At 46.4% G+C, this 12628-nt stretch overlaps 1 protein-coding gene across 6 annotated transcripts in view; it reads left to right on the forward strand.

Moving 5' to 3' along the window:
* FGF1 (fibroblast growth factor 1) overlaps nucleotides 1-12628 on the forward strand; it is a 301496-nt gene that overhangs the window by 59153 nt on the left and 229715 nt on the right. The window contains exon 1 of one of the 6 annotated variants that reach the window (XM_073620643.1): nucleotides 804-1039. The exons of 4 other annotated variants lie outside the window; for them this stretch is intronic. The gene's annotated coding sequence lies outside the window, so the exon portion shown is untranslated. Of the gene's footprint in view, nucleotides 1-803; nucleotides 1040-12628 lie in introns of those variants that run through there. One more of the 6 variants, XM_073620640.1, reaches the window with a different exon arrangement.

The following is a 12628-nucleotide window of genomic DNA, read 5'->3' on the forward strand; positions in this document are numbered from 1 at the left end:
GTCATCCACCTCCACCTCAAACTTGCTCATCCATGTCTTTATGGACCTTGCTTTGTGCACTGGTCCAAATCATTTGGTGGAGGTGGGATTATGGTGTGGGTTTTTCTTTTCAGGGGTTGGGCTTGGCCCCTTAGTTCCAGTGAAGGGAACTCTTAGGCTATTTTCACACTGAGGCGCTACACGCTAAAAATAGCGTCTGCATAGTGCTTTTAAAGAGCCTCTCCTGTCTCTCTAGTGTGAAAGCTGAAGCGGTGCGCTTGCAGGACGGTAAAAAATGGACAATTTAAATCCCAACTTTGTGGGAACAGTTTGGGGATGGCCCCTTCCTGTTCTAACATGACTGCACATCAGTGCACAAAGCAAGGTCCATAAAGACATGGATGAGTGAGTTGGGAGTGGAGGAACTTGACTGGCCTGCACAGTCCTGAACTCAGCCCGATAGAACACCTTTGGGATGAATTAGAGCGGAGACTGCGAGCCAGGCCTTCTCGTCAACATCATTGTCTGACCTCACAAATGCGCTTTTAGAAGAATGGTCAAAGATTCCCATAGACACACTCTTAAACCTTGTGGACAGCCTTTCCAGAAGAGTTGAAGCTGTTACAGCTGCAAATGGTGGGCCAACTCAATATTGAACCCTACGGACTAAGACTGGGATGCTATTAAAGTTTATGTGCATGTAAAGGCAAGTGTCTCAATACTTTTGGTAATATAGTGTATGAGAACAGCTGTTATTCTTTCTTGTCTGCAGTCATGTTATGGCTGAATGGTGAGCATGAAATGATTGTATGCACAAGCCTCAGCCTGCAGCTCTCTTTATACTGCTCTGATACTGAAACTAAAAGGCCAGAACTTACATAGAAATGTCAGACTCTGGTTCTGCAGCATGACAGGCCAGCAAGCACAGAACATAGGTTAAACCTGCTGACAGCACTGCCCCACCCCCTTCTTTCATCCTGTCTGCCTTGCATCAAGATAGGACCCCTCCCTGAGCCTTTGGATCTCCAGCCCTATGAGCATCTCAGCTGTTGTGCCACAGGTAGGTTATCTGTATTGCTATGGTTAATAATACATAAGCTATGCAGTTAAGGAAATTGTTTCTATAGGGTGTGGCTGTTTTCTAAATGGAAGTAAGTGCTGTGATGATGTAGATCTTCCACGCTGTTTGTGTTAAAACCATTTACACATAAAGATAGATGTTTCATTTTAGGATACGATGCATTGAATCCAATTCGTAAAACAAATTGTTTGCTGCTTGATTCTTTTCATTGCTCTGTGATGAAGATTACTCTGCCTTGCTGTTAATCTACATTTAATTAGATTTGGCAGTAGAATCTAACATTTTAAGTAAATATTGCTCCTAGCAACCAGTTGGGCTTTGCTTACAATTATTGTACCAAAGTGGTTCATTGTTGCTGTGGCCCAGCACTCCCACCTTTTCTTTACCTCATTTCCCCCATGAATCTATATATTTATTACAGCTGAACTCTGGGGAAAACAAAAGTACTCCCTTGCAGTTGGGCTATGCTCACGCTGCAGGGGTTAAATTCACCTTTTTGGTCCAGGGGACAAAAAAAGCGCATTTACTTACCTGATCCCTTGCGACTGCAGGTGCCCGCCGTGTTGCTAAACCGGTCTCTGCAGCCACTGCACTACAGCAGTCGCAGGTCTTCTGACATCATGAAGAACAATGCAGAGCCCATAGCCTTACATTAGACCTGAGTTACACAGAGGGACAGTCCACTGCTAGATAGGAGGGGCGTAGTTGATGAGGGCGCAGGGATCAGGTTAGGGTTGCCACCTCATCCCTTTAAACCCGAACATGTATGAATTAAACAGGTTCTGGGGCTAATTTAATTCAGATAAGGCACCAAGTGTGTATAATTACCATCTTAATCAGCCACAGAACCTGTGTAATCATTGTGTTTGGTTTTAAAGTGATGAGATGGCAACCCTAGATCAGGTCAGGAAAAGTGCTTTCTCTGATCCCCTAGATGTAAACAAGCATTTAAAGGGGTTGTAAGGGTTTGTTTTTAAAAAAAATAACAAACATGTTATACTTACCTCCACTGTGCAGTTCGTTTTGCACAGAGTGGCCCAGATCCTCCTGTTCTGGGATCCCTTGGGGGCTGTCTCGGCTCCTCCCCGCAATAGCTAACCCCACTCTGGGAAGCTCTATCCCAAAGGGGGTTAGCTTGCGGGTGCGCTCCCTGTCATACACGTTGCGTCCATAGACACAGAGTGTATGACTCGGTCCCCCCCCCCCCCCCTGCGTCATTGGATGTGATTGACAGCAGCGCGAGCCAATGACTGCGCTGCTATCAATCTATCCAATCAACGGCCAGACTCTGTGGAGGAGGGGACGCCGAGGGACGCACACTGCAGGTGTATGGGCTCAGGTAAGTAAACGGGGAGGCTGGGGGGGCCGTCATTGTCAGGCGTTTTTTCACCTTAATGCATAGGATGCATTAAGGGGAAAAAACACAAAACTTTACAACCCCTTTAACCCTGTTACAGTTATGGGACAGTTGCTCTGCAAGAGACGATTTTTGCTTTCCCTGAAGCTAGGCTTTATATACGTAGAAGGAAGACGGTAATAGATGACAGAACAATTTTTTTGTATAGTAAACTTTTTCAACCTGGATGGATGTTTGTTGCCATGGCTAGCACTGAAGATGCTCATAAATCAGCTTTTTTCATAAGATTACTTTGTTATGTGTATGAAGATTTGTGGACTCCATGCCTGCAAGCATCCCCTGACTTTGTAATTTTTTATGACAATCATTGTACAGGTCTGTGCTGACACCATGTCATCTTCCATTTACATTTCTGAAAACCAGAGGGGATATATATGTAGAGATACCCCCGTAGGAACTGATTTGCTTATTCAGTCTGGTACTCTACCTCTTAACCCCAATAACCGTCTCAGCCCCCTCTGGCACACCTGGCAATAGTGTAAGTGCAATGACCAATAAGAAACACACACGTTATGATAAAACACAGAAATTGTATTTACTGCAATATTTCTGTGGAAATATGACAGACAGTAACAGTATTTATTCAATTAGTTAACTAGAGAGCAATAACTGAGATTTAAGAGCAATATAGCTCCCAATCCTATATTCAAACTGCTCTCAGGGGATTCCAAACCTGAGAATGTCCCCAAGAGCAGAGGTACACTTTAATGGTAATTAAAGCACAATGTGACACTTTAACCACTTCAGCCCCGGACCATTATGCTGCCTAAGGACAAGAGGACTTTTTCCAAAAAACTGCGTCGCTTTAACTGCTAATTGCGCGGTCATGCAATGCTGTACCCAAACGAAATTTGCGTCCTTTTCTTCCCACAAATAGAGCTTTCTTTTGATGGTATTTGATCACCTCTGCCATTTTTATTTTTTGCGCTATAAACGGAAAAAGACCGAAAATTTTGAAAAAAAAAATGATATTTTCTACTGTTTGTTATAAAAAAAAATCCAATAAACTCAATTTTAGTCATACATTTAGGCCAAAATGTATTCGGCCACATGTCTTTGGTAAAAAAAAGTCAATAAGCGTATATTTATTGGTTTGCGCAAAAGTTATAGCGTCTACAAACTAGGGTACATTTTCTGGAATTTACACAGCTTTTAGTTTATGACTGCCTATGTCATTTCTTGAGGTGCTAAAATGGCAGGGCAGTACAAAACCCCCCCAAATGACCCCATTTTGGAAAGTAGACACCCCAACGAAATTGCTGAGAGGCATGTTGAACCCATTGAATATTTATTTTTTTTGTCCCAAGTGATTGAATAATGACAAAAAAAAAAATATTTACAAAAAGTTGTCACTAAATGATATATTGCTCACACAGGCCATGGGCCTATGTGGAATTGCACCCCAAAATACATTCAGCTGCTTCTCCTGAGTACGGGGATACCACACAATACTCACTATACCTCTCAGCAAATAGCTTGGGGTGTCTACTTTCCAAAATGGGGTCATTTGGGGGGGGTTTTGTGCCACCTGGGCATTCCATGGCCTCCGAATCTGTGATAGGCAGTGAAGAGTGAAATCAAAAATTTACGCCCTTAGAAAGCCTGAAGGCGGTGCTTGGTTTTCGGGGTCCCGTACGCGGCTAGGCTCCCAAAAAGTCTCACAGATGTGGTATCCCCGTACTCAGGAGAAGCAACAGAATGTATTTTGGGGTGTAATTTCACATATTCCCATGGCATGTTTGAGCAATATATCATTTAGTGACAACTTTGTGCAAAAAAAAAAATTGTCTCTTTCCCGCAACTTGTGTCACAATATAAAATATTCCATGGACTGCACATGACTCCCAGCAAATAGCTTGGGGTGTCTACTTTCCAAAATGGGGTCATTTGGGGGGGTTTTGAACTGTCCTGGCATTTTATGCACAACATTTAGAAGCTTATGTCACACATCACCCACTCTTCTAACCACTTGAAGACAAAGCCCTTTCTGACACTTTTTGTTTACATGAAAAATATATTTTTTTTGCAAGAAAATTACTTTGAACCCCCAAACATTATATATTTTTTTAAAGCAAATGCCCTACAGATTAAAATGGTGGGTGTTTCATTTTTTTTTTCACACAGTATTTGCGCAGCGATTTTTCAAATGCATTTTTTGGGGAAAAAACACACTTTTTTAAATTTTAATGCACTAAAACACACTATATTGCCCAAATGTTTGATGAAATAAAAAAGATGATCTTAGGCCGAGTACATGGATACCAAACATGACATGCTTTTAAAATTGCGCACAAACGTGCAGTGGCAACAAACTAAATACATTTTTAAAAGCCTTTACAGGTTACCACTTTAGATTTACAGAGGAGGTCTACTGCTAAAATTTCTGCCCTCGATCTGACGTTCGCGGTGACACCTCACATGCATGGTGCAATTGCTGTTTACATTTGACGCCAGACCGACGCTTGCATTCGCCTTTGCGCGAGAGCAGGGGGGGACAGGGGTGCTTTTTTTTTTTTTTTTTTTTCTTTATTATTTTTTTGCTTTTTTATCTTATTTTTAAACTGTTCCTTTCATTTTTTTTTTTTTTTTTTTTTTTAAATCATTTTTATTGTTATCTCAGGGAATGTAAATATCCCCTATGATAGCAATAGGTAGTGACAGGTACTCTTTTTTGAAAAAATTGGGGTCTATTAGACCCTAGATCTCTCCTCTGCCCTCAAAGCATCTGAACGCACCAAGATCGGTGTGATAAAATGCTCGTAGCTTCCGGTTTCTTAGGCCATAGAGATGTTTGGAGCCATTCTGGTCTCTGATCAGCTCTATGGTCAGCTGGCTGAATCACCGGCTGCATTCTCAGGTTCCCTGTTGAGACAGGAGAGCCAGAGAAAAACACGGAAGACGGTGGTGGTGGTGGGGGGGGCATTTCCTCCCACTGCTTGTAAAAGCAGTCTAGAGGCTAATTAGCCACTAGGATTGCTTTTACATGAAAGCCGACCGCTGGCTGAAAAGAATGATACCAAGATGATACCTAAACCTGCAGGCATCATTCTGGTATAACCACTCAAAGTCGTGAATGGCGTACCTGAAGACAAAAAAATGGTTAACAATAAAACACAGTAAACGGTAAAGTATAAAAAATTGCATACCTGAAAAGCAAACATGATAAAACATAATAACAATAAAACATTGCAGAATAGAGTACAGTAAAAAAGAGCAGAACAATAGAGAGAGAATAGAGAGAGAGAGAAAACAATAAAACGACAACTATTTTTTTTAAATTTTATATATATATATATATAATTTTTTTTTTTTACACTTTTTTTTGTAACTAACTTTTATAACTGTAACCGGTTCCAGGTTCGGGTCTCTCAAAATGCGATGGCATCTTGGGAGACCCTGTGAAAGTGTGCCTAGTCTGTGCAATGCTGTACCCTACGCTAATACTCAACTAGTGAATGGTAGCGTTCAAAACATTCACCAATGCAAAGACCAGGATTGTCAGGACAGGAGGGACAATAATAGCGGGTGTCACGCCTATATCCGCGCTTTCTACAGACACGACATCTGTTTTGGGGGGGTTCGCTGGGTAGGGGTACTCGGGAGGACATAAAGAAAATGCCTCTCATGCAGCCGACTGCATTTGGTTGGGGATGTGAATGGGGGAAGTACGGGCGCTGCAGAAGTGGTGGGTTCCCAATTAGGATTGGCGAATGCAGCAGGAAGGGCACTATGGGCACGACGGGCCTGTGTTTGTCTTCTTGGTGGCAGCGGGACACTACTTGTGCTTGCCACCTCACCAGCTTGAACTGCACTTATGGGAATTGCCACGTCACCAAGTGTTACTGCAGTGCTGGTTTGACTACGACTGGGGTGTACTAGGCAGCTGGTGCTTGCCAGTTCACCAAAACGCTACCAAAAAAACTGTTAGCGATCGCAGGGATCAGGCCTGACTCTGCGAACGCTGCAGTTATGTGTTTAGTGTTTTGTAAGTGACAGTGATCGATCGATACTGCACTTGGGTGGGCTGGACTGGGACGGGCGGAGGGGCAAAACGCAGGTGCTAGCCGGTATCTGTGCTGATCCCGCTAACACTGCGTTTTTGGGAACCCTAAACTGCTGGGGACGCTAGTATAGATCTGATCGGATCAGATATTGATCCGTACAGATACTATACCACTAAGGGAGGCGTATGCTGCGTGCGTGGGTGTTAGCGGTACTGGCGCTAATCTGACGCTGCCTGGGGCGACGCATATCACCGCCAGGCGATCAAGGGGCTAAACCTTTATTCGGTAATAAACGGCGGTTGCCCTGACACTATAAAAAATAAATGAACTAACCAGCGTCACCCGTAACGGTTATACGGTAATCAGTGGTGAAAGGGTTAACTAGGGGGCAATCAAGGGGTTAAAACATTCATTAGGTAGTATATGGGGGTCCCATATAAAAACGCTGACGGCGAACCTAAATATTTTCCTCCCTAACTAGCGTCACCAGTGACACTAATACAGCGATCAGAAAAATGATCGCTTAGCTACACTGGCGATACGATGATCAAGGGGTTAAAACTTTATTAGGGGGGGGTTAGTGGGGTACCCTAGACCTAAAGGGGGCTAACAGTAACTGTCCTACCACACTAACTGTCACAAACTGACCCCATGCAGTAATCAGAAAAAAAAAACTGCTTGGTGTCAGTGTGACGGGGGGGGGGAGTTGTGATTAGGGGGTGAGGGGGGGGGGGGGTGTTTTGTGTGCCTGGCATGTTCTACTGTGTGTGTAGTGTGTTTTCACTCACATTGCAGTCTTCTCTCCTCGGCGCCGGAACGGAAAATACCGAGCCGAGGAGAGATGACGTCATTTCCTTTGCTGCTGTTTAGCATACAGCAGCATAGGAATGACCTGATTGGCCGGCGGCGATCGCGAGGGGGGGGCCACGAACGGATGGTCTCCCCCTCATCTCCGATCGCCGCTGGACAAAAGGGCACCGCCTCGGGCATGTGATTCTGCCTGCCCGTGCCACCTTGCCGACGTACATCGGCGTGAGGCGGTCCTTAAGTGGTTAAATTGGAGTAGTTACCTTTACTCAGGTTAGCTCTATGAGTCCAGGCAGGAGGAGAGCAGAGGAATGACTCCCCTTGTGTCAGGCCTCTCTCTCCTGTCCCCTGACACCACAGACCTAGCTTTAAACAGTCTATACAAGTCAACAGGTAATGGCTTAACTTCTTAGATAAACTGTCCCACGCACCCAATGCATATGCAGAGCCCTGAATATGTGTGTGCGGATCTGTATGGCACTAGTAGCTTTAGTCCTTTTGAGGAACAGATAAGATTTGATGTCTTCAGCTAGCCACTTTCGTTGGTGGACTTAAAAATCCTTAATAGCAGGCCCAACCAACACAACTGGCCCAGCTAATCAAGTGAAATAGGCAGGATGCTGTTCAGCAAGGTGGGAGGACAATGATGTCTGTATACAGTGTCCCAGAAATAGATAACCTTATATATCCTTATCCCTGTGGTACTACAAGTGTCAGCAAGATGACTACCAGCAACGATGTCTGTATACAGTGTTCATACTCCTTCTATGGTGCAGTGTCTCTGTTCCTTGCAGATGGATAAAATGCCCTCTCACCTAATCCTGTGATCAAAGCCCAAACTAACGTCCTGGAACAGCAGGCTTTCTTGGTGACCTGACTAGTCACCTCACACTGGAATGCTTCACTTTTGGTGCAGGTGCGCCTCGATATGCACCTGAAATCCCCCTCTCTCAGGCTGGATGCCCCGACTGGCGCGGAGGCGTGGACTGAGCGGGGAGATCATTTGAGAGACAGCAGCTCTCCTACAGGTCTGATCTGCCTCATCGTGACTGACTTTCCTTCAGAACACAAACATGGAGTCCTCAGCTCCTTTTTGTGCAGAGCATCCAGAGCTCTGTAGTTTCTCCTTGTATACCAGTCTATGGGGCTGTTTTGTGAGGGAACTGCATGTCCCAGAATACATTGCAGCTCTTCCTGCAGTTCAGTACAGTCTCTCTGATTGGCTGCTGCAACTGTGCCTTTAATTGGCTTTCTTTTTCCTGCCAATAGGGGCACAAGAGAGGGCTACAGAATGAACAGCTCTGTGTGTGTCAGCTCATATCACATTCGACTCAGTGAAACGGGGAGAAGAGGGGGGGTGAAAAAGCCCATGCAGACACTGACAGATGCTTTTTTCCTAACTCAAGCTGGAAAGCCTGTGTATATTGCTCCAGCCAGCTTGGGGGAATTGCCGGCATCCGCTACACACTTCCCCCACCAAAGAACCTTTGGTTCCCCAAAGGAAGTAACAGTCCTTGATCTGGTACATGCTTTTAGAATGCATGCGGAAGAAAAACATTAATATACACAGGATAACAAACAGTTAACACTTTTGCAAGAACCTGGCAGCAACCTCCCACCTATTAACATAGGAAGGAAGGTTGTTCCGCCTACAGGCCATACTTTATAGGGATGACCCTACCAGTTGTGCCAAGGGGTGAGTCAAGGTTGCCCTTCACCAAAGCAGCGGTGAACAGGCCAGGCATGTCAAGAGTCCCTTGAGGGGAGAGGACAACATCTTTGGAGCTCTCACCCAACACTTCATAAGTCTGTCTCTTGAAATGGGGAATGGCTTTGTTTCCTCTGTTCCACTGGTTCTGGCACAGTAGGCTCGTTAGCCTCTTCTTCCTGTATGACTGCTTCTGCCTCCTGCAGATCAGTCTCTTTTGCTTCTGCTGTGGATCTGTCTTCATCCCCTGTGGGAGGGGGAGACACTTTTGGCCCTCCTGCAGACACTCACAGTAAGAGATCACATCTGGGGGCAACAGGGATTAGTAACCGCTTCACCAGATCTGTGTTGGTCCCAATGATCAACGAACTTCCTGTGGACCCAGGCAGCCAAGGGCACACAATGGCCAGGGTCTCAAAGTTCTGAGGCTTCCCAGTCCCCAGTGGATCACATGACAACTTGATCCACAGATATCCATCACAAGGGTAATCCTCCATTTGAATACCCTGTATTTCTATATCCTCCAACTTTTGCAGGGTATGTATGACAAATACCTCTTGTAAAAGTCTCTGGTCAGCAGAGTCATCTGAGCACCTGAATCAAGAAGGGCTCTTGTGTAGCTTCCTTCCACCAAAACAGGCACTACAGACAAAGGGCCTACTAACTTGGCAGGAGGTTTGATGGAAGCATTTGGAATAGCAGGTTTGTGTGACTGGACTCATGCTTCCTTCCTCTTCCGGCGTTGATAATTCTGTTTCCATTGACATCTTGGAAGCTGGGAGTCATTTCTCACTGAGACATCATAACCTGCAAGTGCCCTCCACTGTTCCTTTGCAGGTTCAGTGAAGGTTCTTCTTGAAGGCCCTGGCCTTCTCTCCATTCTTGGATCACCTCTCTGTGGTCCACGCCAGTCTTCTACCCTCCGTGGACTTGGGCATACTCTCTGGTAATTAACCCACACCTTCACAGTTTACAAGAAAAAGAACCGCTGCTCCAGGTGTATAAAGATAAGGCTGATTGGAGTATCTTAGAGAGTGCTAGCCCCGGCCCGCCTCTGTTGGAACCTTGGAAAGAAGAAAGAAATGGCTGCACATCCAGAACTTCCAATTGCTTTTTATTTTGCTTCACAAAGATAACACCAAAGACACCAAACTGCAGTCATGTAGACGCGTTTCACACATACATCTTGTGCTTAATTTCTACCGCAGTTTAGACAGACGTCTTGACTCATTGGCCTCTGGCCAGGCACAGCAGGTGAGTCTGGGGGCACATTCTGACCCACGACACCCCCATCGTGCGACTCGGTGAACTTCGCTGCCAACAAGTTTACCATGTCCATTATCTGTACCATTTGTAACTTCAATGTAGCTATCTCAGTGTCACGGACTAATACTCACCGAGGCCGAGATGCCGAGAGCGGCTTACCCTTGCGACCACGCGCACCCAGACCCCCGAAGTGGGTACAGAGAGCTGGGGGCACGCGGAGGCAAGGGCTTCCGGTAGGCAGGAGATCCGTAGATGGGAATCTGGTGCACTGGAATCCGTATGGGGAACCAATGGTTCGGACCGGGTATCAGGCAGAGGCAAGTCCGTTTATGCAGGCAGAGGTCAGGGTATCAGGCAATTAGCAGAGGCAAAGTCCGTTTATGCAGGCAGAGGTCAGGGTATCAGGCAATCAGCATAGGCAAGTTCGTTATACAGGCAGAGGTCAGGGTATCAGGCAATCAGCATAGGCAAGTCCGTTATACAGGCAGAGGTCAGGGTATCAGGCAATCAGCATAGGCAAGTCCGTTATACAGGCAGAGGTCAGGGTATCAGGCAATCAGCATAGGCAAGTCCGTTGTACAGGCAGAGGTCAGGGTATCAGGCGATCAGCAGAGGAGAGGTTAAACAGGCCAGAGGTTTGGTACACTTAAGCAGACAGGTTTACACAGGATAACTGGGAACAAGAGATCAGGGGAGAGCTGACGACGAACCAGCAACTCGACTGGGCGCTGGCGCCGTCAGAAATAGTCTCCCCCCCGGCGAGCGCGTCAGTGTGACGCGCTACCGGGTACCCGCACGGGCGACGGCGCGCACACGGGGACCGCCGTGCACCCGCGCGCGCCGCACCATCAGGCCGCGGACGGGTGTGCGGTGAAGCGCCAGTCCGCCGCGCATGCGCACCGGAGCCCGGCGAGCGGAGACGCTCCCGATCTCCTGACACTCAGACTTGATGTCCAGCTGCTCTGATTCTGAGCACAACCTGGAGTTAGCAGCAAAATTTACTTTGGCGACTTGGCTTGATGATCCGGTCATCATCTCTCTTAACTGGGACATCTGAGTCTTTAGGAGCTGGGTCTCTGAGTCACTATCGGCTGTACTGGCCACCCTGACTCCAACAGCAGATTCCAACCTTCGTCCCTTATTCTTGTTTTCCTGCAGAGCCTTCTCTTCTCTAATGACCTTCATTAGTTTAGAGTAGGTGAGAGTGTTACTCAGACCTTAGGCTCGAAGTTGCAGCATGGTAGGATCCAGCGGATGGGCTCCCCTTTGCATCTGTCGTATAAGAGTTCTACTTTCAGCTTTGGCTTCCACTCCACCCTTTATTATGACTTGGTGCAAAATCTGATCTAGCCGCACAACATAGCTTCTCACCCTCCATCTGGTAAGTGTGGTTAAAGAGACCAATGCCGCACAATCTTCGGTTCTTCCATAGACCTCACGGAGCGCTCCCAAACACTCAGTAGTAGTGCAGCTGGGTAAATTTTAGGTTTCTAATCACATCCAGAGCTGGAGCCCGCAGACTTTCAATCACTCTCTGCCTTTTCACTATGTCGGCCACTTCCCACTCTTCCCCTGCTTGGATAGCTTTGTCAATCCAGGTGTCAAAGTCATCCTCTCCTGAGGGTGTGGGGACTTTCCCTGAGAAGGACTGTAGCTTGTGATAACCATAATCGATCAGCATAGCTGGCTTCTTGAGGAGCCCTTTGACCAGTCTGCCAAACTCAGCTATTAAAAGGGAAAAAGGGTCTTCAGAGGACGTATTGGCATAGAGGTGGTAGTCTCTGTATCTGGTTGGATATGTCCTGAGCTCCCTGGACTAGACATTTGCCTATCTGGTTGGATCAACAAGGCGTTGACTCTCACTGTTAGTTGAAGGATAACCATCTTTAAGGCATCAGAACCTCCTTTCTTCCATCCATCAAAACATACGTACTATCAAAGCTAGGATCAGCCTTCACATCAAGAATGTTTGCTCTTTGGCCCAGATCCAGGGCTTCGTGGTCCTCAGTCCAGTCACCGCCAGGAACTTCAATCACCACACACAGCTCCACTTGGCCGTTTTCTTCTGTGCACCACTGCGTCACAGCAGCAGTGTCCATCTTGGTGTCTTTAGGGGTGCTGTGTTGAGGAGTTGATTGCAGAGTAGTGGTATTATCCCGGAGGAGCCCCCACGTGTAGCTATACCCCCGTAGGGGCTGCTTTGTTTGTTCAGTCTGTTACTCTGCCTCTCAACCCTAATAACAGTCTTAGCCCCCTCTGGCACACCTGGCAATAGTGTAAGTGCAGTGACCAATGAGAAACACACACGTATGCTAAAACACAGAAATTTGTCTTTACTGCAATATTTCTGTGGAAGAATAACAGAC

The sequence above is a fragment of the Aquarana catesbeiana genome, linkage group LG03 (genome assembly GCF_042186555.1).
Source record: "Aquarana catesbeiana isolate 2022-GZ linkage group LG03, ASM4218655v1, whole genome shotgun sequence".
NCBI lineage: Eukaryota > Metazoa > Chordata > Amphibia > Anura > Ranidae > Aquarana > Aquarana catesbeiana.